This window comes from Xenopus tropicalis, unplaced genomic scaffold, assembly GCF_000004195.4.
Source record: "Xenopus tropicalis strain Nigerian unplaced genomic scaffold, UCB_Xtro_10.0 Sca17, whole genome shotgun sequence".
Classification (NCBI taxonomy): Eukaryota; Metazoa; Chordata; class Amphibia; order Anura; family Pipidae; genus Xenopus; species Xenopus tropicalis.
Genome location: NW_022279363.1, coordinates 1 through 27,841, shown reverse-complemented (window position 1 = coordinate 27,841; position 27,841 = coordinate 1). Strand labels below are relative to the sequence as shown.

The 27,841-nt window shown below is 40.7% G+C and overlaps 1 long non-coding RNA gene across 1 annotated transcript; it reads left to right on the top strand.

Moving 5' to 3' along the window:
• The first annotated feature begins 6,308 nt into the window (after nucleotides 1-6,308).
• Nucleotides 6,309-15,678, top strand: LOC101731187. The gene is made up of 4 exons (XR_004220800.1): nucleotides 6,309-6,600; nucleotides 14,215-14,316; nucleotides 14,822-14,865; nucleotides 15,350-15,678. It is a non-coding gene; the product is annotated as an uncharacterized LOC101731187 (long non-coding RNA).
• The last annotated feature ends 12,163 nt before the right edge of the window (nucleotides 15,679-27,841 follow it).

The window sequence follows — 27,841 nt, the reverse complement described above, 5'->3', positions numbered from 1 at the left end:
CTGTGTGTGTGTGTGTGACTGGGTGTGTCTATGTGCATGTGTATGTCTGTGCATGTGTGTATGTCTGTGTGTGCATGTGTGTGACTGGGTGTGTCTATGTGCATGTGTGTGACTGGGTGTGTCTATGTGCATGTGTATGTCTGTGCATGTGTGTATGTCTGTGTGTGTGTGACTGGGTGTGTCTATGTGCATGTGTATGTCTGTGTATGTCTGTGTGTGTGTGACTGGGTGTGTCTATGTGCATGTGTAGGTCTGTGTGTGTGTGCATGTGTGTATGTCTGTGTGTGACTGGGTGTGTCTATGTGCATGTGTATGTCTGTGCATGTGTGTATGTCTGTGTGTGTGTGACTGGGTGTGTCTATGTGCATGTGTAGGTCTGTGTGTGTGTGTGCATGTGTGTATGTCTGTGTGTGCATGTGTGTGACTGGGTGTGTCTATGTGCATGTGTATGTCTGTGCATGTGTGTATGTCTGTGTGTGTGTGACTGGGTGTGTCTATGTGCATGTGTAGGTCTGTGTGTGTGTGTGCATGTGTGTATGTCTGTGTGTGCATGTGTGTGACTGGGTGTGTCTATGTGCATGTGTATGTCTGTGCATGTGTGTATGTCTGTGTGTGTGTGTGACTGGGTGTGTCTATGTGCATGTGTAGGTCTGTGTGTGTGTGCATGTGTGTGACTGCGTGTATGTCTGTGCAGGTTTGTGTGTGTGTGACTTTCTTGTGTGTGTATGTCTGTGCGTGTGTGACTTACTGTGTGTGTGAGACTTTGGGGCTGATTCACTAAAGGTTGATAAAACGAGCGCTATTTATAGCATGCGATTCACTAAAAGGATACTTGTCATAATTAAGAAGCGATGTTTTTTGCAATATTTAGCTTGCGATGATCAATTTTCTTGCATTATTTCCCGCTGCGTGCAATATATTTAGTTGCGTGTGATATTAGCGCACGATTTTACGCACGTAACCATTACTTTCGTAAAACTACTTTTCTGAAAATGCCCATTTCCCTGCAAACTGGCGGCTGCATCACTCTGGGGCCAACACAGACTGAATAAATCCCACTGCAAAGTCCATATTGTGTTGCCAAAAGCTCATTAACTGTACTTTTCTATAATTACCCCCTGCCCCAAGTATGGGTTAATATTCGCACAGACTAATGCGATATTTTGCGCTTCATATGTGTTTGTGAATCATGCGTTAGTACTATTTCTATGCATTGATCAACGCAATGTGTTAGAAATAACGCTTCGCGATGATGCATTTTTTTGCGCATGCGGTATGCGAATTAACGCATGCGAAATGACTTTGATGAATCTGTACTTATTTATCGCATGCTTTTTATCACAAAAAGCATGCAATAAGCGTTATCGACCTTTAGTGAATCGGCCCCTTTTTGTGTGCCTGTCTCTTTCTCTGTGTGTAACCATTTCTATGTATGTATGTGTGTGTGACTGTTCCTCTGTGTGTGTGACTGTTTTTCTGTGTTTGTGTGTGACTTTCTCTGCGTGAGTGACTGTATGTGACTGTTTCTATGTGTGTGTGTGTGTTACTGTGTGCGTGTGACAGTTTTTCTGTGTTTGTGTGTGACTGTCTCTGGGTGTGTGTGACTGTGTATGAATGTCTGTGTATGCATGTATGTCTGTGTGTCTCTGGGGTCTGTAACCATGTAAACCTTTGCTTAGCCTCTAATGACGTACACCTTTCCCTGCACTCCCTATTATATTTAGGCTTTTATTATCATTTAAAGGTGATCTGGAGAAGATTCAGAGGTGCAATATTGTTTTTACTTTTAGTATTGTTTGCTCACACACTGTAAATTAAGATTGTAATAATTCGTTTTAACGGGTTGGCGCTCTCAAAAATGTAAACTCTTGATTATAATAAAAATCAGTTTATTTCCCCAAAAAAAGGTTAATTCATCCACCATATATCACTCAAACAATTTATACAAAAATAGTAGTGATAGAAAGGGTTTATATACAAGTTTGGATAAGCAGAAGATAAAAAGCTGGGTTAAAAAACGGATATTACTATGAGTTCATCAAAGGTATAAATCAAGGGGGGAGCATTAAAGGAGAATTCAAGTCAAAATGTAAAAAGCATACTGCCCAATAGTCCTCCTATTGTTTAGTAAAAACGCCACACTTTTGGCTCACCTAATCACATATTTACTCAGTCACACTTACTCACATTTTCTAGAACAGGCAGCCATCTCTAAACAGGTATTCTCCCTTCCTTTCCCTCCTTGCTTCATACTGCACATGTGTTTCATTCCCTCCCCCCCTCCCCTCTGCCAGATGCGCTTCTGATTGGCTGGTTGGCAGGGCCGGATTTCTTTCTGAGGTGCCCCGAGGCCACCCCTGTGGGTGTCCCCCTCTGCGCATGCGCGAACGCGCCCCCCGTACCCTCTCCCCAGTGCGCATGCGCAAACGCTCCTTTAAACTCCCATACGGAGCAGTGGGGAGAGGTCCCGACTGCTCCGTATGGGAGCCAAATTTTAAAATGTTCTTGCGGCGGGGCGGCATGCCGCCCCTAAACTTCTGCCGCCCTAGGCCCGGGCTTTGTGGCCTCTCCACAAATCCGGGCCTGCTGGTGGGCATGTGTAGCTCAGAACAGGAGACAGGATCAAGTTACACACATGCTCAGAGAATAGGAAGGCTGCCGCTGGCACCTACAGGAAGGGGAGAGAGATTTCAGTGATGTCACTGTAGGCTTCACACTGCTGTAGGCTGCCAGCACCATATCTCAGAGAAGCAAGCAGGGATCTGGGAATTTAGATATGCAGTAAGCACTTAAAAAGAATGCCTTTAGACTTACTTTTAATTTATATTAACCTTTCATTGTCCTTTAAAACCAAAATACATCAATATTAAAATGATTTAACCGAGCTCAATAAATGGGAGAATTATATAGAGGAATTCATTATTAAAAACCATATAAAAAGCCTCTATGTTCTTATATAGACCTACTCATAGGTTCTATCTGGTGGGGGGAACACATGAGAGAGAACCTTTTTTTTTAAAAAAAAAAAAGGAATTTTTCAACATCCGCTTATATTATTCCCTAGACTTATTTCATTTGATTTACAGAAGCCGCTAGGGGAAATAAAGTTAACCGCTCTGGGGTCCCGGCCGGGAACTTACTGTTACAAATAAATCTGCAGGCGCACAGGTTCCATGCCGCTCACTCCTGCAACTTTTTCGGCAGCGTCTCTATTTCAGTACGGGTACCTGTGTGCGCCGCTTCCTACGTCAACGCGTTTCCCGCACATGCACTTCTTAAAGGACTATTCCCCGGAGGGTTCTCTCCCCTTTTTTTATATAGCATGGCGTTTCTGAGGGTTATAATTATTAACCCCTGCATGTCCTCTATTGTAGAAACGATTGGGCTACCTTCAGGAATAAATATATAAATAAAGACTTCTTCTCAGCTACTACCAAATTCTTTAGGATATTAGTTTGTAGACTAGAGGGATACCCTAAATTAGATGCTAGCCCCTCCAACTCCTGCTATATTTCAAGGCAGATACACTGCCTCCCAAACTATAAATGTTTCTACCCTGTGTTGGGGAAAAAAAGGGGAAAAAGGGGGAGTCCTATCCTCAACATGTACAAAAATACAGGCTGAGGGTAAGAGACCCTCTCTCTTTAACGGTCTAATGTCTCCCTTACTGGGAGCAATTCTCAATGTAGGAATGGTTTAATATTCCAATTTTCATTGAACCCTATTAGTTCAAAGGTATTTAATGCCACCATCCAATAGGTTTCTCTCCTGTCTAATGCCGCTACTCTGTCACCTCCTCTGTAATCCATTTCCACTTGTTCTATTGCCCATGTTTTCATGTGTCTAACATCAGATCCATGTGTTTTGCAAAAATGTTTATACAGTGGTCTCTCAGTGTACCCTATCCTGATCTTCCTAATATGTTTGTTTTAACCTCGTACGGAATGACCTAATAGTTCGCCCCAACATATACTACAACTACACTCAATTACATATACAGGTATGGGATCCCTTACCCGGAAACTCGTTATCCAGAAAGCTCCAAATTACGGAAAGCCTGTCTCCCATAGACTCCATTAAATCAAATAATTCAGAATTTAAAAACTGATTTCCTTTTTCTCTGTAATAATAAAACAGCATCTTGTAATTGATCCCAATTAAGATATAATTACCCCTTATTGGGGGCAGAACAGCCCTATTGGGTTTATTTCATGGTTAAATGATTCCCTTTTCTCTGTAATTATAAAACAGTACCTGTACTTGATCCCAATTAAGATATAATTACCCCTTATTGGGGGCAGAACAGTCCTATTGGGTTTATTTCATGGTTAAATGATTCCCTTTTCTCTGTAATAATAAAACAGTACCTGTACTTGATCCCAACTAAGATATAATTACCCCTTATTGGGGGCAGAACAGCCCTATTGGGTTTATTTCATGGTTAAATGATTCCCTTTTCTCTGTAATAATAAAACAGTACCTGTACTTGATCCCAACTAAGATATAATTACCCCTTATTGGGGGCAGAACAGCCCTATTGGGTTTATTTAATGGTTAAATGATTCCCTTTTCTCTGTAATAATAAACCAGTACCTGTACTTGATCCCAACTAAGATATAATTACCCCTTATTGGGGGCAGAACAGCCCTATTGGGTTTATTTAATGGTTAAATGATTCCCTTTTCTCTGTAATAATAAAACAGCATCTTGTAATTGATCCCAACTAAGATATAATTAATCCTTATTGGAGGCAAAACAATCCTATTGGGTTTAATTAATGTTTTATTGATTTTTTAGTAGACTTAAGGTATGGAGATCCAAATTACGGAAAGACCCATTATCCGGAATACCCTTGGTCCCGAGCATTCTGGATAATGGGTCCCATACCTGTACTACGTATTGGGACCAACATGAGATATGGTTTCTAATATAATGTTTGGTATAATTCCCCATTATCTCCATCTGAGTAATTTTATTAGGGGAATAATTACATTGAGAACACCTTCCGCAGATATGCCAGCTTCCAGAGACCCCTCGAATAGTTTTTCCTACTCTATTCTCCCTATTTATATATGGTTCTAAACTACAATCTTTTGCCATTCCCTGATTTTTGTTATGTTGTCTTAAAGGACAATGAAAGGTTAATATAAATTAAAAGTAAGTCTAAAGGCATTCGAACATATTAGGAAGATCAGGATAGGGTCCACTGAGAGACCACTGTATAAACACATGGATCTGATGTTAGACACATGAAAGCATGGGCAATAGAACAAGTGGAAATGGATTACAGAGGAGGTTTTAACAGTGCCATGTAGCCATGAAACGCGTTAAGCTGTGCTCTCTGTCATGATTTTAAAGATTAAAATAAAGTAATGCTTTTATTGAGAGATCATCCAGTGCTCCGCTTCCTACTTTTGCTTATTCTATTACAGTGGAGGTGACAGAGTAGCGGCATTAGACAGGAGAGAAACCTATTGGATGGTGGCATTAAATACCTTTGAACCAATAGGGTTCAATGAAAATTGGAATATTAAACCATTCCTACATTGAGAATTGCTCCCAGTAAGGGAGACATTAGACCGTTAAAGAGAGAGGGTCTCTTACCCTCAGCCTGTATTTTTGTACATGTTGAGGATAGGACTCCCCCTTTTCCCCTTTTTTTTCCCAACACAGGGTAGAAACATTTATAGTTTGGGAGGCAGTGTATCTGCCTTGAAATATAGCAGGAGTTGGAGGGGCTAGCATCTAATTTAGGGTATCCCTCTAGTCTACAAACTAATATCCTAAAGAATTTGGTAGTAGCTGAGAAGAAGTCTTTATTTATATATTTATTCCTGAAGGTAGCCCAATCGTTACTAAAATAGAGGACATGCAGGGGTTAATAATTATAACTCTCAGAAACGCCATGCTTATCCAAACTTGTATATAAACCCTTTCTATTACTACTATTTTTGTATAAATTGTTTGAGTGATATATGGTGGATGAATTAACCTTTTTTTGGGAAATAATCTGATTTTTAATATAATCAAGAGTTTAAATTTTTGAGAGCGCCAACTCGTTAAAACGAATGTTTTGGTTTCATCTGTGGATTAGGTGGAGGAGGGCAGCTCTCGAGCACTATTAGGCTCACTTGTTTGAATTAACACAAAAGGGAAAAAAATTGTAATTTATTTTTTTTCCCTCACTTTTTGAGGTGTGGTTGCTAAAATTGAGTGATTTGATACACATGTATAATTGCTAAAAGCGCGGACAAGGATATTTCATAAAATTGTAATAATGACAATAATACATTTTGCCTACAGAGCCTGTTCCTGCCCCGCACATAGAGAAGGAAGTGGAGAGGAATTCTGCCTGTTGCTGCAATTTCACTCTCTATTGTTCTGTCCCTACAAACTCCTCAGTGGAATGGTACCATTGGCAGAAAGGGAATAATGAGACTGGGCACCTGCACTATATGAATGGATCCTCCATCCAGGTGTCACTGCACAGCCAATCACTGAGGACTTTGGATGAGGAGTTTAGCTGCACTGTGTATAACCCAGCCAATCAGAAAAGCACCTCCATTCACATAAAGGACATCTGCACTCTAATGACAGACAGTAAGTAGCCAATATAATATTGCGATGTTGGGTTTTATATATGCATAGAGGGACCTTGGTACATTCCTTAACCCTTTCCCTGACAAGCACGTAGGTACTAGGTTATTTTAGAAAAGGCTTTAATTTGCCAAGCACGTAGTATCTACATTCTTGGCAGAAAATGGTTTCTTTCTGCACCTGCGGCAAAAGCTGATGTGACCCCCTCAGCAACGAGCTAAGGGGGCTGGCAAGTGTGAAACACATCTTTACCTGTGTCGGATTTGTCAGAATGTGTACTTTACAAAAATAAATGGTTTTCGGGGGGTCTCTGTACAGTTAGGGGGTTTTACAACACATTATACCCAGTCTGAGGGCTCTGTTTGCGAAACTGAGTTGGCAGGCGAGAAAATTCACATGCATTACTTTCATGTGGGGTCTGTACATAACTACATACTAAGGTAAATCTATTCATATTGGGCATCACACTGTTCAGAAGACCCCTGGCGTTTATATTTGGGGTGATTTACATTTTTTATGTAAGAAATTGTGCAAAATAAACGTTGGTAAATCTATGCATATTGGGCATCACACTGTTCAGTCACCCTCTGGTGCTCATATTTAAGGTGATGTGTCATTGTATGCAAAAATAAATTGTGTTCGATTAATGCGGTGAATTGCAACATTTCTAGGTGATTTTCAGAAATTACATTAAAAAGTCTAACTTTAGGAAAGTTTTGCAGATTGGTACTTTGGTGTAGAAAAGACTCTTTACCCTTGTTGGATTTGTCAGAATGTGTACTTTCCAAAAATATATGGTTTTCAGGGGTCACCCTACATTTCCCTAGTTACCCATGGTCAGCATTCACCAATGGGTTAACCTCCCCTGCAGGCCAGCAGACAGGACCTCCCACCAATAGGTTAAAAGTTCTACTTCCCTTTCCCTCCTTAGTCTTTTTTGTCCTGTCTGGGCCAATGGTAGGATGCATAAGCTTGCAGCATGATCTCTACTGGGATGACGAAGAAGAATAACTACTTAAGTTCCTTAAAGGCTCCCCTGAAGGAGGTTAGCAAAAGAAATGAACATGTGAATAACTCCCTCTCGCTGTGTGGATTAGGTAGTTAAGTGTGCAGTGTTCCCCTGGTGTATGGAAGGAGCCTACCTGGAGGAGCGGCTCAGAGGTTGGAACCTAGTTTGCCTCCCACGTGCAGCTCAGGAAGCAGCGCACGGGGTCCCTGCTTCCTGGATACGTTCAGCAAGACATGCGCAGGACAAGCATGCAAACGCACCCACATAAGGCGCACATGAATGAAAGCACAGGGAGATGACGTTTTCTGATATTAGCGGCGGGCATCTTGGATATGGGTAGTATGTGCCAGACAGCATGATGCTGATGTTAATGGACCGGAAGTGATGTTTTTGGCGCCAAATTCTGAGTTTTGCCCTAGAACCAGCACAACTTATCGGTCTGGCTTATTGGGCATGGCCAACCAATTATGTTTTCTGCAGGTGTCAGTCAAGGGCTGTTTCAAGGTTCAGTACTTCCTGCCTGTGCCATTTGCCAGAATTGCACTGGAGTTTACAGTGCAGGTGCATTGGGGTTTACAGTGCAGTGCAGGTGTAGCTTTATAGGGATACAACCCTACTGGGTGTATGGAGCTGATAGTCAACTTTCTTTTTATGCAGTATGGCCAGTGGAATCTGGTACAATACGAAAAGCTTCTCACCCCAAAGGGAAAAGTTGAGGATAATTTCAAGCTGAAATTGAAGAAAGTTGTACTGGGGCTTATTCTAATAATATATTATTATTTGTATCCAACCTTCCTACCTCAGATCCTAAAAAGTCTCTGGAGAAACTGCTAACTTTCCTATGTCACAGGAAAATCGGATGTTTGTAGACTCACTAGCTTCTGTAATTAAGCAAGCGGTTATTCAGGGGTTTCAAAAAAGAGACCAAGGCATTCACAGTCGAGACAAACAGATTCTTTGTCAGAAATATCAGAGGGAGACTTGTCAGACGATTCGGAGATTTACTCACTAGCATGCTCTGATGAAGAATCAAGGTTTGACATCTCAATCATTGAACCTTTGATTAAGGCAGCGACGCAGACTTTAACCTTTCCAACTGAAGCTTCTAAACAGAAAACTGTTTGTTTTCCAGTTCATTCCTCTAGTAAAGAAATTATCCAGGCTGAATTGAAAAAGACAGAGAAGAGAGCGCAAACAGCAGGGAAGTTTAACAAAAAAATATCCTTTTAATGAACAGGATGCAAAATTCTGGGATTAACCCCCCAAGGTGGATGTGGCTAGCAAAAAAAAGGTTAGATGAAGTTAGCAAAAAAAAACTATGTTACCGGTTGATGAATCTGCGTTGTTCAGAGAACCAATGGAAAAGAAGATGGAGTTTAACATTAAGAAATCTTTTGGTGCAGCGGGAGCTGCATGTAGACCTGCTGTGTCAGTAACCTCAGTGTCTAGAGCGTTCAAAGTCTGGATATTGGAATTGGGGGGAAGCAATATCCTCAAATGCCAAAAGGCCTAAGTTGTCTGACTGTAAGATGGCAACTGATATCTTTTCTGAGATTTCTTTGGACGTGGTTCATTTTTCAGCAAGGTCTATGGCTTTATCAGTAGTAGCTAGAAGGGCTCTCTGGCTAAAAGCTTGGGCTGCAGATACAGCTTCCAAGACAAATGTATGTCAGCTACCTTTTGAAGGTGAAATGTTATTTGGAGAAAAGCTAGATGCCATTATAAAAAAGGTATCCGGCGCAAAAGTGTCTTCCTACCTCAGGAGAAGAGAGTTAAAAGAGGCAGCTAAGACTCCAGTTACAATAAGGACAAGGAGAGGTCCTTTAGATCATCGAGACAATATAAGCCGGGGAGAGAATATTCTAGTCTTCCTGGAGGTCTGGTCGGCAGAGTACTGGTCTAGGAGATCGGGTGTTTTTCCTCTGCCCCTTCTATGTCCTCTCAGCAATGAGGATGTCAAGGCTACGATAATGGTAGGAGGTAGGGTAGCTAGTATTTGCCATGTTTGGGCCTGATCCATTCAGGATATTTGGGTAAGGAACACAGTAGAAATAAGTTTCTTTTACTAGAGTTCCAGTCAATACCCAAAAGAAATGTTTTCGTCAAGTCCAGTTTCAGAGAATCGGGGCAAGCAAAGGAGTAGTCCAGGAATACATAAGGCAACTGTTTGCTTTAGGGACAGTAGAAGTAGTGGCACCTCAAGAAAGGTGGACAGGTTTCTACTCAAGGCTATTTCTAATAAAAAAAAGATCAGTCAGTGGGAGACAAATATAGACTTAAAAGATGCCTGCTTCCATGTTCCTAAGGCAATAGAACACAGAAGATTTCTGAGGTTTGCAGTGGACGATGTACATGTATAGTTCAAATGCCTGCCCTTCAGTCTTTTGCAAGAGTTTTTACAAATGTACTTGTCACACTCATTGCGGAATTAGAGGAGATAGCAGCCTTTCATTACCTGGACAACATCCTGGTGAAAGCAGAATCAGAAGTGGATGCAAGAAGTGGACTGCAAGAGTCCTGGAATTTCTTCAAGCTCACAGTTGGATTAATAAATTGGAAAAAAAGCAATTTAGTATCAACAAGATCAATTCAGTTCCTAGGAGCATGGATTCATATGGATCAAAATTGTGTGAGCCTTCCTTTGGAAAAACAGGAAAAAATTGTAAGTTTGATAAGAAAATTCAAAAGTCTGGAGGTGGTCTCAGTCTGAAAATGTTTGAAGGTTTTGGGAATGATGTCCTCGACAATTCAAGTAGTCAAGTGGGCAAGATGGCATCTAAGGTCCCTGCAGTTTTTCCGCTAGAGGTAAAAGAAAGTCTGGAATGGTGGTGTTCTCAAGAACACTTGAATAAAGGAATGTTGATAGAACAACCAGAGTGGGTGGTGGTCTCCACGGATGCCTAGGAGTTAGGCCGGGGTGCTCATCTAGAGGAAGAAAGAAAAGAACATTCCTTCCAATATTCTGGAATAAAGAGCCATAAAATAATCTCTGCTTTCTTTTTCATGTCATTTAAAAGGCAAAAATGTGAAAGTGATGACAGGCAATACTACAGCAGAAGCATATGTGGTAAAACAAGGAGGCACCAGGAATCGTACGCTTTTGGAATAAGTAAAGCCACTTTTTCAATGGGCAGAACATTATCTGGAAAGTTTGACAGCAATTAATCTTCCAGGAAAGGAAAATGTAAAAGCATATTTCTTCAGTCGGGTTTTAGTAGAACCTGGAGAATGGAGTCTATATTTCGAGATCTTCGAGGAATTAGTGACAAAGTGGGGTTGTCCAGAAATAGATGTGATAGCATCCTGGCAGAACAGAAAATGCCTTCAGTTTCTTGCGAGCTTTCCGTGCCTTGGCAGTGGACGTGATGCAAGATTGGAGAGAGTATCTGATTTATGAATTTCCTCCATTTCCAGTGATTTGGAGAGTACTAAAGAAGATCAAGTGGGACAGAGCGGAGGCCATTGCAATCATCTCCTTTTGACCCAGAAGGCCTTTGTTTCCTCTGCTTCGCAAACTAGGCATATAAGACATTGGAAATTCAGAGGCATCCAGGGTGGCTGTCACAGGGCTCAGTCCAGATCCAAAAGGATGACCTTCCATCCTTGATGGCTTGGAGGTTGAGAGGGGGCGCGACTGAAGAGTCTTCATCTAAAGGATGAGATTGTAGACCTTCTTTTGAAATCTAGGAAGAGCAACATGTCCCTTTAGTATTACAAAGTCTGGGAGAAGTTTGCTGAGTTTGCCTGTGCTAAAGCGGAGGATCCCATGTTTCCTTCGAGTAGAATTTCTCTTTGCTGGGTATGAAAAGAATCTGCACTTCAGTACATTTAAAGGTCAGATATCTGCAATATCGGCATTGACTGGGAAATCTTGGGTGGAGGAGCCCTTGATTCAAAGGTTTTTTTAAGCCCTCATAAGGGTTAGACCTGTAAAAATGAGTTGTTTACCTCCTTGGGATCTTCTGTTTGTACTGAAAACCCTTACTACTCCTCCTTTTGATCCATTGGAGGAGGTATCCCTGTGGAACCTGACTCTGGAGTTGTTCTGGAGGCTGTAACCTCTACGTGCAGAGTGGGAGAAATACAGTAGCTGCTTTGGCAGCCTCTGAACATCACACAGTAGTCTTCAAACTAGTGCTGAAGCCTGCCTTTAACTTCCTGCCAAGGGTAGTGTCAAAATTTCACCTAGATATGGAGGTGGTTCTTCCGTCCTTTTGTCCTCATGCTAGTTCTGATAAAGAAGCTCTGTGGCACACTCTTGGTCTTGTGAGGGCAATAAAGATTTACTTAGAAAGAAATAAGTCCTGGAGAAAATTGAAACAATTTTTTGCAATTCCCAGAGGCTTCAGGAAGGGTCAAGCACCAACAAAAAGAACAATTAGCGCTTGGATTGTAGTGGCAATTGCAAAAGACTATGATTTGGCAGGCAGGAAGGTTCCCAAGGGGTGAAAGCATTGTTGTCCCTCCTTCTATGTAGCTTTGGGAGTTCCCATTGGTGAATTCTGTTCATGGGTGACTACGTAAAACAGGAAATTGTTTCATACTTACCATGATTTCTCTTTCCTGGTCACCTTCCATGGCAGCATTCACCAGGGATTTCCCACCCTAAGTTGGACAGCTTTTTATGAAGACTAAGGAGGGAAAGGGAAGTAGAACTTTTAACCTATTGGTGGGAAGTCCTGTCCGCTGGCCTGCAGGGGAAGTTAACCCATTGGTGAATGCTGCCATGGAAAGTGACCAGGAAACAGAAATTACGGAAAATATGAAACAATTTCCAGTTTTTTGCCTCTTACCACACACAAAACTGCCCATGTGTTTATGAATCAGGTAAATGTAAGCGTGTGCACAAGTTATATTTTGGGGTCTGTAAGTGCCATGTACTCTGATAAACCTATTTTTATTGGACATCATCATCATCTGTAGACCTCTGGTGTTCATATTTAGGGAGTTTTATATAGCTACCTAATGACCTGTGAGAGAAAAGATGGTGCAAAGTGGATGTTTTGCCAAAATCTCGGGTACCCATTTTAGATTCAGGAGAATGTGTACTTTCTAAAAATATATGGTTTTCTGAGGTGAGTGTACTTTTTTTATACCCTGTAGCTTTACCCCACATATAATGATGTAAATGTATTGGTTTTGCAATAGCTGAAATGACAGAAATGATCGATCGTATGATCGTATGATAGTATATGCCACATACTTAGGTAAACCTATGCACACTGGGCATCAAACTGTTCAGTGGACCCCTGGGATACATAATTAGGGTGTTTTATCTTGGTACCTAATGCAATACGGGAGATAAGATGCTGCAAAGTAAAAGCTTTGAGGTGATTTTTGGCGATCAAAATCGCCAATTTTAGGAAAGCTTTGCAGATTGGTACTTTGGAGTAGACATGGGTACCCATTTTAGATTTGGGAGAATGTGTACTTTCCAAAAATACATGGTTTTCTGGGGTAAAGTTTTTTTGTGGCTTTATCCCCCATAAAATGCAGTAAATGATTTTGCAGAAGCTGAAATGACAGAAATGATAGATCATATGGGGGTATGTTCACATTGGGGCCCCTACATGCCACATACTTAGGTAAACCTATACACATTAAGCATCAAACTGTCTAGTGGACCCCTGGCATTCATATTTAGGGTGTTTTATCTTGGACCTAATGATATGTGGGAGATGATAAGCACGTAGAATGAAAGCTTTGAAATTATTTTTCAGAAATTTCAATTTTTTTTAATAAAAACTGGTACATTTAGACTTGGTAATTTGGAGTAGATGGACAGTTGTATCTATTCTGAATTCATCAGAATCTGTTCTTTCCAAAAATTTATAGTTTTCTAGGATAAACCTACTCTAAGTGGAATATTTGGCCTTGCAATCTAAAGAATGCAGATTTCTGGAGCAGTGCTTTGGAAAGTTAGTAGTGTACTGCTATATATATATATATATATATATATATATATATATATATATATATATAAAAACAATTACAATGATGATATCAAATGTTATTTTTGGCATCTTGTACTTTGGTCACCATCTTATCCTACTTCAGCATCTTGCATACCTATGGGGCCCAGGGTAGATGCCCAGATTTGAAAACAGTACTATACTGTAGAAGGAAGGAATCGCAGCACCATTGTGCCATCTTATCTTGCTTCTCTGGCTTCCTTATTAGACTTACACCTGGCTGTAAATTCATGCATGTTCTGAATGCATGTGCAAATCTAAATCTGAGGGACAACTGGGAACACAAGGTAAGATTGTGCTGTGGCATTGCGACTCAAACTTCCCCGGGCTCGTTCAGTTTTTTTTCGTAAGAAAAGTACCGGCCCAGAGAACAAATCAAGTGATACTTATGAAGGCATATTTGTATGATGAAACATTCATGTTGCCCGCATCATAAGCTAATGTGGACAAGACCAATGTCCAATGAAAGCATTTTAAAGATTGTCAATGGCCCCAAATGAAATAATATCATTTTGGCCACTTAGCTGTCATGCATAACAAATCCCATCTTGTTCATATACTGCTCACATGTTAGTCATTCCTGACCTATTCTCTGTGTATAACTGTATGGACTGAGTGTTTTTGTATCTGTTTCAGGAGAATTGCAACGATATTATTTATGGTTCATCCCACTCTTTCTCATTATTTTAATCGCGTTGCTTGTATGCTTGGCTGTTGCGAGGAAGAAGAGGAAAAGATGTAAGTAATTTATTACTGTAACTGGTTTGGCACACTATTGGGGAGATGCTGGAACCGGCACAAGCTATTTTAATCACTACTAGTTAGTGCCCCGTTTTTCGGGAAAGGGGTTTTATTTAAATAACCAAATTAAAATGATATAAAAAGATGATTTTTGGTATATACATGTTATTATAGATTATTATATATAGAAAATAAATAAACACCATTGCCTGATAGGCATTTGCCTCTTATAGGTGAGATCATTTATATGAAACAGGTGTATTGCCTCTACTCAACCAATGTAGAATAAGCCAGGGCTGGATTTCCAGTGTGTGGCCCTAGTACCCCCCAGGCCACTTGCTTACTCCTCCCCACCTCCCTCACATTCACCCCCTTCCACTAAGGCACATAACCACTAATGGCACTGGGGATTGGGCAGGCTGGAGATATTGGTGATGGCACCTAAAATACATGTGATAGAATACAGGTTAAGCAGGTAATATGAATGTTTTTGTTTCCACAGACCAGCATGTGTATTAGACAAGAAAGGGATCCTCTCTGAAACAGGTGAGAATAACCTTCCGTGAGAATACTTTTATCGAATGAACACTTAAAGATTACAGGGCTGCTGCCAGCAAGAAATATTTTATTTCGAGATACAGGACAAACATTTGTAATCTTTAAAGATCCATATCTTTAAAATCTGCCATCTTTTTTAGGGTTTCTTTTAAGCTAGTAGTTACCAAATGAAGCGCTCGGTGATTTTTTTATATACACAAAGAGCACTATTGCTATGACAATATTTAACATATCTGCACATTTACCAAAATAAGCTGTTGGACCACACATTTGGTATCACCCTGCTTAAACCTGATGACAAGCACAGATGCTAGTTTTTATAGCACAAGATATAATGTCTCTTGATGCTGTTAAATCATCTGAACTTCTTTAGGTTAAATCGTGATATGTTTTGCTATGCAATTGAATGCTTTATACACACCTATCCAAACATTAGTATATAAAATGAATTGTTCTTTGTGTTTCATTGCAGAGCTCGATTAACCCTGAAAAAAAAAACAGTATTTGCACAGAACAGAGTGTAAAACAATTTACTTTGAGCCATGTGATCAGAGACAAACAACAGAGGAAGCCAAAATCATCAAAATCATGAAAAATACCAGGCCCCGAGACCCAGTTGCCTAAAAAGACAGTCTTGTAATACAAAACACATCTGCAGTAAGAAGGAAATAATTCACAACCCTTTAATTACATCACTGAAGAGAACAGAGAGGACTGACAATGTTAAAGTATTATATGAGATATTGTTACAAAATATTCACAAGGGTCATCAAGCATTTTTTTGGAAAAGCTGCTGCTGTTGGGCTGAAAGGATTTGTACTGGGTCATTTTTTAATTTTTATTTTGCAGTTTTTTCCTGATTAGATTTTTTTCAGGAAGGGATACATGAGGGCTGATTCACTAAAGGTCGATACATTTTATCGCACGCTTTTTTGTGTTAAAATAGACGCGATTCGCGACAGTATTAATTTACGCGCTACTGCATGCGTTAATTTGCGCGCCAAAATAACACTAACATATGATTCACAAACACTTAGACGCACTAAATATCGCATTAGTCTGTGCGAAAATTAACCCCTACTTGGGGCAGGCGGTAATTATGGAAAAGTATGTATGTATATCTTTATTTATAAAGCGCTACTTATGTACCCAGCGCTGTACAGTAGAATACATTAATACAAACAGGGGGTTATTAAGATAATAGATAAATACAAAGTATGACAATAAATACAGATAAATACAAGATACAGTTGCAATAAGTTGCAATGAGTCGAGGACACAAGAGGAAGGAGGTCCCTGCCCCGTAGAGCTTACAATCTATATGGAAGGGTAACTAACAGACACAAATAGGCAAATATAAGTGCTGTAGGTCACAGTGGGTGACATTACAGTATAAGTGCCAGTTCCCAGATCAGGTGCTGGGTGAGGGCTCCAAAAGGGAGTCTTTAACCTTAGTTTTAAAAAGACTGGGGGAGGATTCTCTCCGGAGGAAATCAGGGAGGGCAAAAAAGGGAGGGAAAAAGTACAGTTCATGAGCTTTTGGCAACACAATATGGACTTTGCAGTGGGATATATTCAAGTCTGAATAAATCCCACTGCGTTATTTTAGTCTTCACGACTAAAATAACGCATGCAGCATCGCGCGTAAATTAACACAAGTATGCTTTTAGTGAATCATGCGTTAAGATGCGAAAAATTAGATGCAATAAAATTTTTAACGCATGCTATAAATAACGCTCGTTTTATCGACCTTTAGTGAATCAACCCTATGATCTCTTATATTGCAGTCCACCAAATGGCATCTTTTAGGTGCCTCATTTGAAGCTACGGATTTGGCCATTATTTTCTAGACAAATTTGGTTGTGGGACCACGTGGCAAAGGTTAACACGGATACCGTCATGCACCCACTCCCAAGCAGGTACTATAAGTATAATCTAAGGGGCAGATTTATCAAATCACGAGGTCGAATCCCGAATGGGAAAAATTCGGATTGGAAACAAAAATTTCTGAAGATCGCAAATATCAGCAAAATGCTTATGGAAAAATCGTATTAGTCACGATAATATCGTATTGGCGATCCGAAAGTCACAAAATTTTCGTACCGTACAATTGTAAACAGCGGTAAAACCTTTCCGATTTTTTCGTGCAATCGGCGAAAATACACTCGGAGTGTTCGAATGAGCGCTCCGAACGTTTGTGCTTTGGTAAATGTGCCCCTAAGTGTGCACTGAAGTGTGCAGCCTCCCATAGGACTCCATTGCAGCTCTGCAGCTCCAACCTGGCCAAGGAAAGTCTCCCATAGGGCTCAATGGCACTCTGCAGCTCCAACCCGGCCCAAGGAAAGTCTCCCATAGGGCTCAATGGCACTCTGCAGCTCCAACCCGGCCCAAGGAAAGTCTCCCATAGGGCTCAATGGCACTCTGCAGCTCCAACCTGGCCAAGGAAAGTCTCCCATAGGGCTCAATGGCACTCTGCAGCTCCAACCCGGCCCAAGGAAAGCCTCCCATAGGACTCCATTGCAGCTCTGCAGCTCCAACCTGGCCCAAGGAAAGTCTCCCATAGGGCTCAATGGCACTCTGCAGCTCCAACCCGGCCCAAGGAAAGTCTCCCATAGGGCTCAATGGCACTCTGCAGTTCCAACCTGGCCCAAGGAAAGTCTCCCATAGGGCTCAATGGCACTCTGCAGCTCCAACCCGGCCCAAGGAAAGTCTCCCATAGGGCTCAATGGCACTCTGCAGCTCCAACCCAGCCCAAGGAAAGTCTCCCATAGGGCTCAATGGCACTCTGCAGCTCCAACCCGGCCCAAGGAAAGTCTCCCATAGGGCTCAATGGCACTCTGCAGCTCCAACCCGGCCCAAGGAAAGCCTCCCATAGGACTCCATTGCAGCTCTGCAGCTCCAACCTGGCCAAGGAAAGTCACGATTCCGAAGCTTGAATGAATCCGAAACTTTCCTACTCGTTGCGACAAATACGATTTTGTCACACAAATTGACTCAAAGTACGAAAAAGTTGCGAAAATTAACAAAAAAAACCCAGAAATTATGCAGAGTTCTAAAAGTTAGAAAAAATATGAATTTTTACCATTCATTTTCATTCGGACTTTAATGCATAGGCCCCCAGGTGTCACTACATGTAGAACTTAAATTTATAAACCTCAATGTAGGAGATTATACATTGCTTACAATTTGTTACTTGTAAATCCTGCACAAAATGATCCTACTACATTTAAATGTATGTACATTGATCACGTGTCCAAACCATCCAGGGGTGGTGACATGGAGATGCTCTTGCTTAAAGGCGAGTCTTTGTGGAAATATAAGTTGGATTGTGCTTTTCCAAAAGGGTTAAATTGGCAGTTGCAATTGAGCTGATTTTCATTTAGGCTAATGCCACACGTTGCATAGGGCGTATATTTTCAGCAATCGTTTTTCGGCTTGCCAAAAGTATACGAAAGTACACGCCATACGCTCCTACCTGTGCTTGCGCCCAAATAAATGGAATACGCTCAGGTGCAGGCACATGTAGCCGATATACGCATATAAACACAAGCAAATGCAAAGTCTTGCATATTCTTGGCAATCGTTTTTCGGCTTGCCAAAAATATACCCATACGCATCCTCTGGCATTAGCCTTAGAACAATGCTGTCTGTCCTTTTTCTATTCAATGCTGGATCCTGCACAAATGCATGAGAAAAAACAGCTATACTCATACACCAGGGCTATCCACCGGAGTCAGTTGAAATTTTATTTGCTCATTTAAAAGAACAAAGCTTAATGCGTTTCGTGCTTTACATCTTTATATAACTGATGCAATTAGTGACATCACAAAACTTTTTTTTTGTTGTTTATCCTACAGTTTGAAGGATGGATAGGTCCGAATTATTGAGCAATAGAATGGTCTCTAATAGCAGGAACAAGAAAAACTATTTGGCCAATAATGATATCCCTACCTTTATTACTACCTTCAGTAGGCAATTCTATAGCATTAAGGGCATTATTAATGGCTTTTACCGGTTTTATTTAGTGATCCGCAGTTTTGTAACGTAAGACTCCCACTTTAGCTATTTTTCTTTCTCCGACTCTTTTAAGATCCCAACCGATTGGCACCTCTTGTGTTTAAAAGTAATAATAGCCCTATTTCAAAACATTTCATACAGTGTTCCAATGGCAATGCTTCTCATCTACAAATACAAGTGATAGATAGAGTGATGCTTGATGAAAGGGGCAGAGACATGTCCATGATAGGGTTAAATTCTGTTTTTGATATTAGTTATGTTGACATCAGTTGTTATTTGACACTGTTATTTTTATATTTCGTCTTCTTTATTTAATTGCTGATTTATTTATTGATTTATCTATTCATTCATTTATTTATTCATACATTATTGTTTAAATATTATTTATTCACAATGTATCATTTTTGTCTATCTGATATTTGTATAATAGGAACTATAGGATAAACAAAACAAAAAAATGTTTTGTGACATAACTAATTGCATCAGTTTTGTAAAGGTGTTTTTGTCACCTATGCCTATGATTAAGTGCACTTGTGCACAAAACGCGTTAGGCTTTGTTCTTTTAAATAAGCGAATAAAATTGGATTTTAACTGACTCCGGTGGATGGTCCTGGTGTATGAGTATAGCTATTTTTTCTCATGTATGGTTGCTTACCCTTTCAAGCTACGGGTTCGGGGCTTCTACACCTGGACCACTTCTTGACAGCAGTGAGTCCCTTGCTTCGCAAGATGCCCTTGTTTTGACTTCAATTGATTTTATGCTTGAATCTTGTGACGGACCTGGGGTTAAATAAAAAACCCAAAGTAAGGAGAGTAATGGTATAGTAATGACCCGGTCATTACTCTCCTTACTTTGGGTTGATCTATTAACCTTAGGTTGCAAGTGGTTTAATAGTTACAATTCATTGCTTTCATTTATCACTTTGGATTGACGGATTCTATTGCTATTTGGATACTGAATTAAAGCTATGGTTGTAATAGACAAAGGCTAACCAAAATACAATATACTGTTTATGTATCCGTCTGGAAGAGTTACAAATAACTCAAAGAGGTAGACATCCTCTTTTATGTACAAAAAGATGTAGCCTCATAATGACATCTCTTGATGCTGGTGCAGAATGTGATAAGAGCTTAATACATAAAAACTTACCTAGTTCTATTCATTCCTATGGGATTTTTAGAATGTATTTATCATTGGGTGAAAGTTTGAACTTACCACAGTAAGTTCACTCCCATAGCTGCCCTATGGGAGTCTATGGGCCCCCAACTATTAAAAAGTATTGTGGCTGGGCTGAAGGTAGCACTGAGGGAAGGAGAGTTGTTATGTTTGGTAGGCGTCATCCTCTTTGATGTACCCCTTATCCTAACATTGTTATGTCTGGATTCTTCAATATCTAACTTGCTTTGTGTCTCTCTGCTCCAGTATTGAGCTTTACATGAGAATCTACTAAGAAGTCTGCACAGTTAAACACTGTACTGATTGTATTTCAGCTTTAAAGGAAAATGCAAGTCAAAATGTCAATAGTCCTCCTATTGTTTAGTAAAAACGCCACACTTTTGGCTCACCTAATCACATATTTACTCAGTCACACTTACTCACATTTTCTAGAACAGGCAGCCATCTCTAAAAAGGTATTCTCCCTTCCTTTCCCTCCTTGCTTCATACTGCACATGTGTTTCATTCCCTCCCCCCCCCTCCCCTCTGCCAGATCCGCTTCTGATTGGCTGGTGGGCATGTGTAGCTCAGAACAGGAGACAGGATCAAGTTACACACATGCTCAGAGAATAGGAAGGCTGCCGCTGGCACCTACAGGAAGGGGAGAGAGATTTCAGTGATGTCACTGTAGGCTTCACACTGCTGTAGGCTGCCAGCACCATATCTCAGAGAAGCAAGCAGGGATCTGGGAATTTAGATATGCAGTAAGTACTTAAAAAGAATGCCTTTACACTTACTTTCACACGATGATTACTTTCACACAATGATAAATACACTTCTAAAAATCCCATAGGAATGAATAGAACTAGGTAAGTTTTTATTTATTAAGCTCTTAACTCACATTTTGATAAATCTGTCTATAAATTTTAAACCATTAGGCAGGGGTGCAATGAAGCTGACTACAAAATTCATACAGACGGCAACAAGAGCCCCTCTGCTCTCACCCATTATCGCTATATGTAGGGCATTAAGCCATTCTGTAAATTCTGCTGCTTGTTTGTACTTTTTACACAGGTACTGAGTTTCACCTGCAACCAGGGCTGGAACTAGAGGTATGCACTTGTGATGGGCGAAATGTTTCGGCAGGCATGGATCATGGCAAATTTCCGTGTTTCACCATTGGCGGATTGTTTCGCGAAATGGATGAAAAAATTTGTACGACAAAATAATAGTCGCCGGCGACAAAAGAATAGCCGTACGACAAAATAATAGCCGCGGACGACAAAAGAATAGCCGTACGACAAAATAATAGCCGCGGACGACAAAAGAATAGCCGTACGACAAAATAATAGTCGCGGGCGACAAAAGAAGAAGCCGTACGACAAAATAATAGTCGCGGGCGACAAAAGAATAGCCGTACGACAAAATAATAGTCGCGGGCGACAAAAGAATAGCCGTACGACAAAATAATAGTCGCGGGCGACAAAAGAATAGCCGTACGACAAAAGAATAGTCGTGGGCGACAAAAGAATAGCGGTACGACAAAATAATAGTCGCGGGCGACAAAAGAATAGCCGTATGACAAAATAATAGCCGCGGACGACAAAAGAATAGCCGTACAACAAAATAATAGTCGCGGGCGACAAAAGAAGAAGCCGTACGACAAAATAATAGCCACGGGCGACAAAAGAATAGCCGCACGACAAAATAATAGCCGCATGACATTTTGCCCGTTTCGCGAATTTTCCGCCGTTTCGCAGATCTTTTGAAAGATTCGCAAATTTTTCGGTGAAGCGAAACAGATTCACTCATGACTAGTGTGCACCTAGGGCAACAGTGGAAGCTTATAAGCAGTTACAATCTCACTGTTATACATTTTTTGAAGGTTTTTTGTTTTTTTTTCAACATGTATAAGAATTGATACCAATTCCCAGACTGCATTAGGGAGGATGCCATGTCTCTTTCCAATCCGGGGAAAAGGTACATTAGTTTTATCATCCTGTATTGGATTGATGTTTACATTTATTGATATGTCTAATATACTTAATTGAAAATCAAACCTTGGAAGGACTTTTTAATGTGGATTTTATGTTACTCACATTAATTGGTGGATTTGTAATTGGGGGTGTGTCCTGTTATGATTCACTCCCACTCAGATGGGAATAAATGGTTTGTAAGAAGTGTTACCAGGCAGGCTTGAGAAAGGGCTGGGTGTAAGCCCGAAACGTTGCCTGTTTATTCTGAGCTGCAAATAAAAACACCTTTTCACTTTTGCAACAAGGATGTGCTGCAGTTTGATTTCACTGTAAAGTCCGTTTAAACCTTCGGCAAGGGGTTATGTGACTGCTCAGCACCCGGCTGAAAAGTTCATGGCAAGGTGGGAGAGGCACAAACCAATCGAGTAAGTATTATTATTAACATTTATTTATAAAGCGCCAACATACCCCGCAGCGCTGTACAATAAGTGGGTTTCATACATTGGACATACAGAGTAACATATAAAGCAATCAGTAACCGATACAAGAGGTGAAGAGAGCCCTGCCCAAAAGAGCTTACACTCTACATTATTATTATTATTAACATTTATTTATAAAGCGCCAACATATCCCGCAGCGCTGTACAATAAGTGGGTTTTATACATTGGACATACAGAGTAACATATAAAGCAACCAATAACCGATACAAGAGGTGAAGAGGGCCCTGCCCAAAAGAGCTTACACTCTACAGATATTTTTGCCGTGAAGGTGCGCCCACCTGCGTTATTCAACATTTCAGTGTCTCAAATGAACACATCAGAACTCCAAGGGTTAACCTATGCCTACAGTGAGGAGGAGGAAGCTGCAAATACTAAATAAATGCTCATTTGATATTCTTCTCCTAAACATTGAATTTTTGCACAAAGAAATCCCTACAGAGTCAGGAGGAGAATGTAGCGACGGGATTTCTTTAGGGGAAGGCTCCCAGGAACACAGAAGCGGAAGAGGAGAGGGGGCAATAGGCACCAGCGGTCCACGACTAGAGGGAACAATGAGGCAACAACCCAGCCGCTCAGCGAGACTCTACCCACGCAAATGTTAGTACAGGTATGGGACCTGTTATCCAGAATTCTCGGGACCTGGAGTTTTCCAGATAAGGGATCTTTTCATAATTTGGATCTCCAAAGCTTAAGTCTGCTAAAAATCATTTAAAATATTGAATAAACCCAATAGGATTATTTTGCCTCCAATAAGGGGTAATTATATCTTAGTTGGGATCAAGTACAGGTACTGTTTTATTATTACAGAGAAAAGGGAATCATTTAACCATGAAATAAACCCAATAGGGCTGTTCTGCCCCAATAAGGGGTAATTATATCTTAGTTGGGATCAAGTACAGGTACTGTTTTATTATTACTGAGAAAAGGGAATCATTTAACCATTAAATAAACCCAATAGGGCTGTTCTGCCCCCAATAAGGGGTAATTATATCTTAGTTGGGATCAAGTACAGGTACTGTTTTATTATTACAGAGAAAAAGGAATCATTTAACCATGAAATAAACCCAATAGGGCTGTTCTGCCCCCAATAAGGGGTAATTATATCTTAGTTGGGATCAAGTACAGGTACTGTTTTATTATTACAGAGAAAAGGGAATCATTTAACCATTAAATAAACCCAATAGGGCTGTTCTGCCCCCAATAAGGGGTAATTATATCTTAGTTGGGATCAAGTACAGGTACTGTTTTATTATTACTGAGAAAAGGGAATCATTTAACCATGAAATAAACCCAATAGGGCTGTTCTGCCCCAATAAGGGGTAATTATATCTTAGTTGGGATCAAGTACAGGTACTGTTTTATTATTACTGAGAAAAGGGAATCATTACAGAGAAAAAAAATAGAATTATTTGCTTAAAATGGAGTCTATGGCAGATGACCTTTCCATAATTCTGAACTTTCTGGATAATGGTTTTCCTGATAAGGGATCCCATATCTATATATCACCATAATATCTACTCTTTTCCCCTGACAGAACAATAGATAACATTACTTAATAAGGGTTTGTCCTTCTGCCCCACTAACCACTGTGATGTTTGATTTAGATGTGGACATGGAGAGGTTTTTTAGAACCCTAAGATTAAAGACATACTTTAACAAATCTGTGGATACTAACAGCCGCAATACAGCAATGAACTGTTCACAATTGACTTTAAAGAACTTTGGTTTACGTAACAAAAGTACACTTCTTCCTCCACCAGGTGGCAGCGCTGTAGAAACTTATATACAGCTGGTTAAAAAAGATGTTGAATCTTTTAAAAGGGAATGTGTTGGTACTCCCTCATATAAGTTAAAATGTAATTTAAATAAAAATGAGAAAGAGCTATTGACAACATTAATTAACAACCCTGATGTGATTTTTAAACCAGCTGACAAGGGAGGGGCCCTAATACTAATTGACAAAGAATATTCTATCCAAGATATTTTAAGCCAATTTAACAACACAGAGGTATATACAAGGGCTACCAGGAACCCTTTGTATGAAGCTCAAAACCGCATAGCGCAAACAGGCCTCTGATCAGGGTGTTATTGATAAGGATACTTCAAAGTTTTTGATAAAAGAACACCCAATTATACCAGTGTTTTACACTCTACCTAAAATTCATAAAGACCCATCACATCCACCATCCACTGGGGCAATAATATGGCTGCTGCCACAGGTACACGGGGCAATAATATGGCTGCTGCCACAGGTACACGGGGCAATAATATGGCTGCTGGCACGGGTACATGGGGCAATAATATGGCTGCTGCCACAGGTACACGGGGCAATAATATGGCTGCTGCCACAGGTACACGGGGCAATAATATGGCTGCTGGCACGGGTACACGGGGCAATAATATGGCTGCTGCCACAGGTACACGGGGCAATAATATGGCTGCTGCCACAGGTACACGGGGCAATAATATGGCTGCTGCCACAGGTACACGGGGCAATAATATGGCTGCTGCCACAGGTACACGGGGCAATAATATGGCTGCTGCCACAGGTACACGGGGCAATAATATGGCTGCTGCCACAGGTACACGGGGCAATAATATGGCTGCTGGCACAGGTACACGGGGCAATAATATGGCTGCTGGCACAGGTACACGGGGCAATAATATGGCTGCTGCCACAGGTACACGGGGCAATAATATGGCTGCTGGCACAGGTACATGGGGCAATAATATGGCTGCTGGCCAATGTACCACAAAACAAAATCAATGTTTCGGGGGGGCACTCCCTCCTTTCATCAGGATAACCACACAGTGAAAAAACAAAGCTTAAAACAGTAATGAAACCAATCCTATTAGGAACACATTGTTTGTGAAAATCCAGCACAAAAACATTTTTTTTACTTTAATGATTTGTTTTGATATTCACATTTATTCATATGTCTAATGGACTTAATTGAAAATGGGTCCCTTAGACAGATTCGGCAGCTAATTGCCCCGTGTATGGGCACTACCAATGGGTCTGCCCGACCGACATCTGGCCTGAAATTGGGCAGATCTAGATCGGGCATCAGTGGATGTAATTGAGCCTTACTGTCAATTAATGAGGTTTATATTACATTTCAATTATTTTACCTTTAAAGGAGAAGGAAAGGTAAAAACTAAGTAAGCTTTATCAGAAAATACAGCCATAAGCACTCACAGAAATGCTGCACTGAGTTCTCTGTCAAAAGATTTCCTGTGTCTGTTTTCCTGTGCCAGAGAAACGCAGCTCTCTCCTCTCTCCTGCTCCCCCCTCCCTCAAGAATGCTAAGAACTCACTCCCCCCCTTAGGAACGTGGATTTGAGCCAATCAGCAGGAAGCTGACTCATAGTCTTACTAACTGAGCATGTACACTGGTCTCGGTGCAGGAGTGAGGCATTATGGGAACTTTCTTTACACAGCTCAATGTTTTTTTTCCTATGAGGCTTCTGATCATCTGAATGGGAGAAATATGGGGAGACTTAAGGGCACTATTGAGAGAACTGAAGGTATACCTGCAGCTTGGGATTAACTCTTTATTAGCCTTTCCTTCTTCTTTAATGGCAAGTTTTATCTGCAAACCCAAGGTACGGAGATGGGAACGGCTTGCGCTCCATCTTATGCCAATTTGTCCCTTGGGTATTGGGAAGAAAAAGTGGTGTTTGGTGACAACTTTCAATATTTCCACAAACATTTTGTTGTGGATTAGATGCATCGATGATATTCTTCTAATTTGGAAAAGGATCAGAGTTACGACTTTTTATTGAGAAATTTAACATTATTGATTTACATATAAAACTCACTTCTCATATTTCAGGAAGCTCTTTTCCCTTTTTGGATCTTACGATCACAAGAGAAATAATAGGGACTTGCTCCACTGAGAATTATCGAAAAGAAATGACGGGTATAGGCAAAGTCGGTTCGGGGACTGCATCAACGAGCCGATGAGGTCCCCGGTCTGACTAGATTTGCTAACCTGCCCGATCGAGATCTGCCCAATTTCAGGCCAGATATCGGTCGGGCAGGCCCGTCGTTGGTGCCCATACACGGGCCGATTAGCTGCCGAATCTGTCTAAAGCTGGCCATACATGCACCAATAATATTGTACGAAACCTCATTTCGTACGATATTCGGTGCGTGTATGGCAAGTCGGCGAGCCGATATCACAGGAAGCTGCTGATATCGGTCGACTCGCCGATCGGCCCAGTTGAAAGATTTTGATCGGGCGCCATAGAAGGTGCCTGACCAAAATCTGCCTTCAGCGCTGAATCGGCAGAAGGAGGTAGAAATCCTATTGTTTCTACCTCCTTACCTGCCGATTCAGCCCTGACGGTGTGTGGCTGATTGTACGAAAGATTGCAATTCGCAATTAATGGTTAAATGATTCCCTTTTCTCTGTAATAATAACACAGTACCTGTACTTGATCCCAACTAAGATATAATTACCCCTTATTGGGGGCAGAACAGCCCTATTGGGTTTATTTAATGGTTAAATGATTCCCTTTTCTCTGTAATAATAAAACAGTACCTGTACTTGATCCCAACTAAGATATAATTACCCCTTATTGGGGGCAGAACAGCCCTATTGGGTTTATTTCATGGTTAAATGATTCCCTTTTCTCTGTAATAATAAAACAGTACCTGTACTTGATCCCAACTAAGATATAATTACCCCTTATTGGGGACAGAACAGCCCTATTGGGTTTATTTCATGGTTAAATGATTCCCTTTTCTCTGTAATAATAAAACAGTACCTGTACTTGATCCCAACTAAGATATAATTACCCCTTATTGGGGCAGAACAGTCCTATTGGGTTTATTTAATGGTTAAATGATTCCCTTTTCTCTGTAATAATAAAACAGTACCTGTACTTGATCCCAACTAAGGTATAATTACCCCTTATTGGGGGCAGAACTGTTCTATTGGGTTTATTTAATGGTTAAATGATTCCCTTTTCTCTGTAATAATAAAACAGTACCTGTACTTACATAGTTACATAGGGTTGAAAAAAGACCAGTGTCCATCAAGTTCAACCCATCCAAGTAAACCCAGCACACCTAACCCACACCTACCTATCTATACACTCACATACATAAACTATATATACAACCACTAATACTAACTGTAGATATTAGTATCACAATAGCCTTGGATATTCTGCTTGTTCAAGACTCATCCAGGCCCCTCTTATAGGCATTAACAGAATCTGCCATTACCCCATCACTAGGAAGGGCATTCCCCAACCTCACTGCCCTCACCGTGAGGAACCCCCTACCCAACATCCCCCGGCAGGGC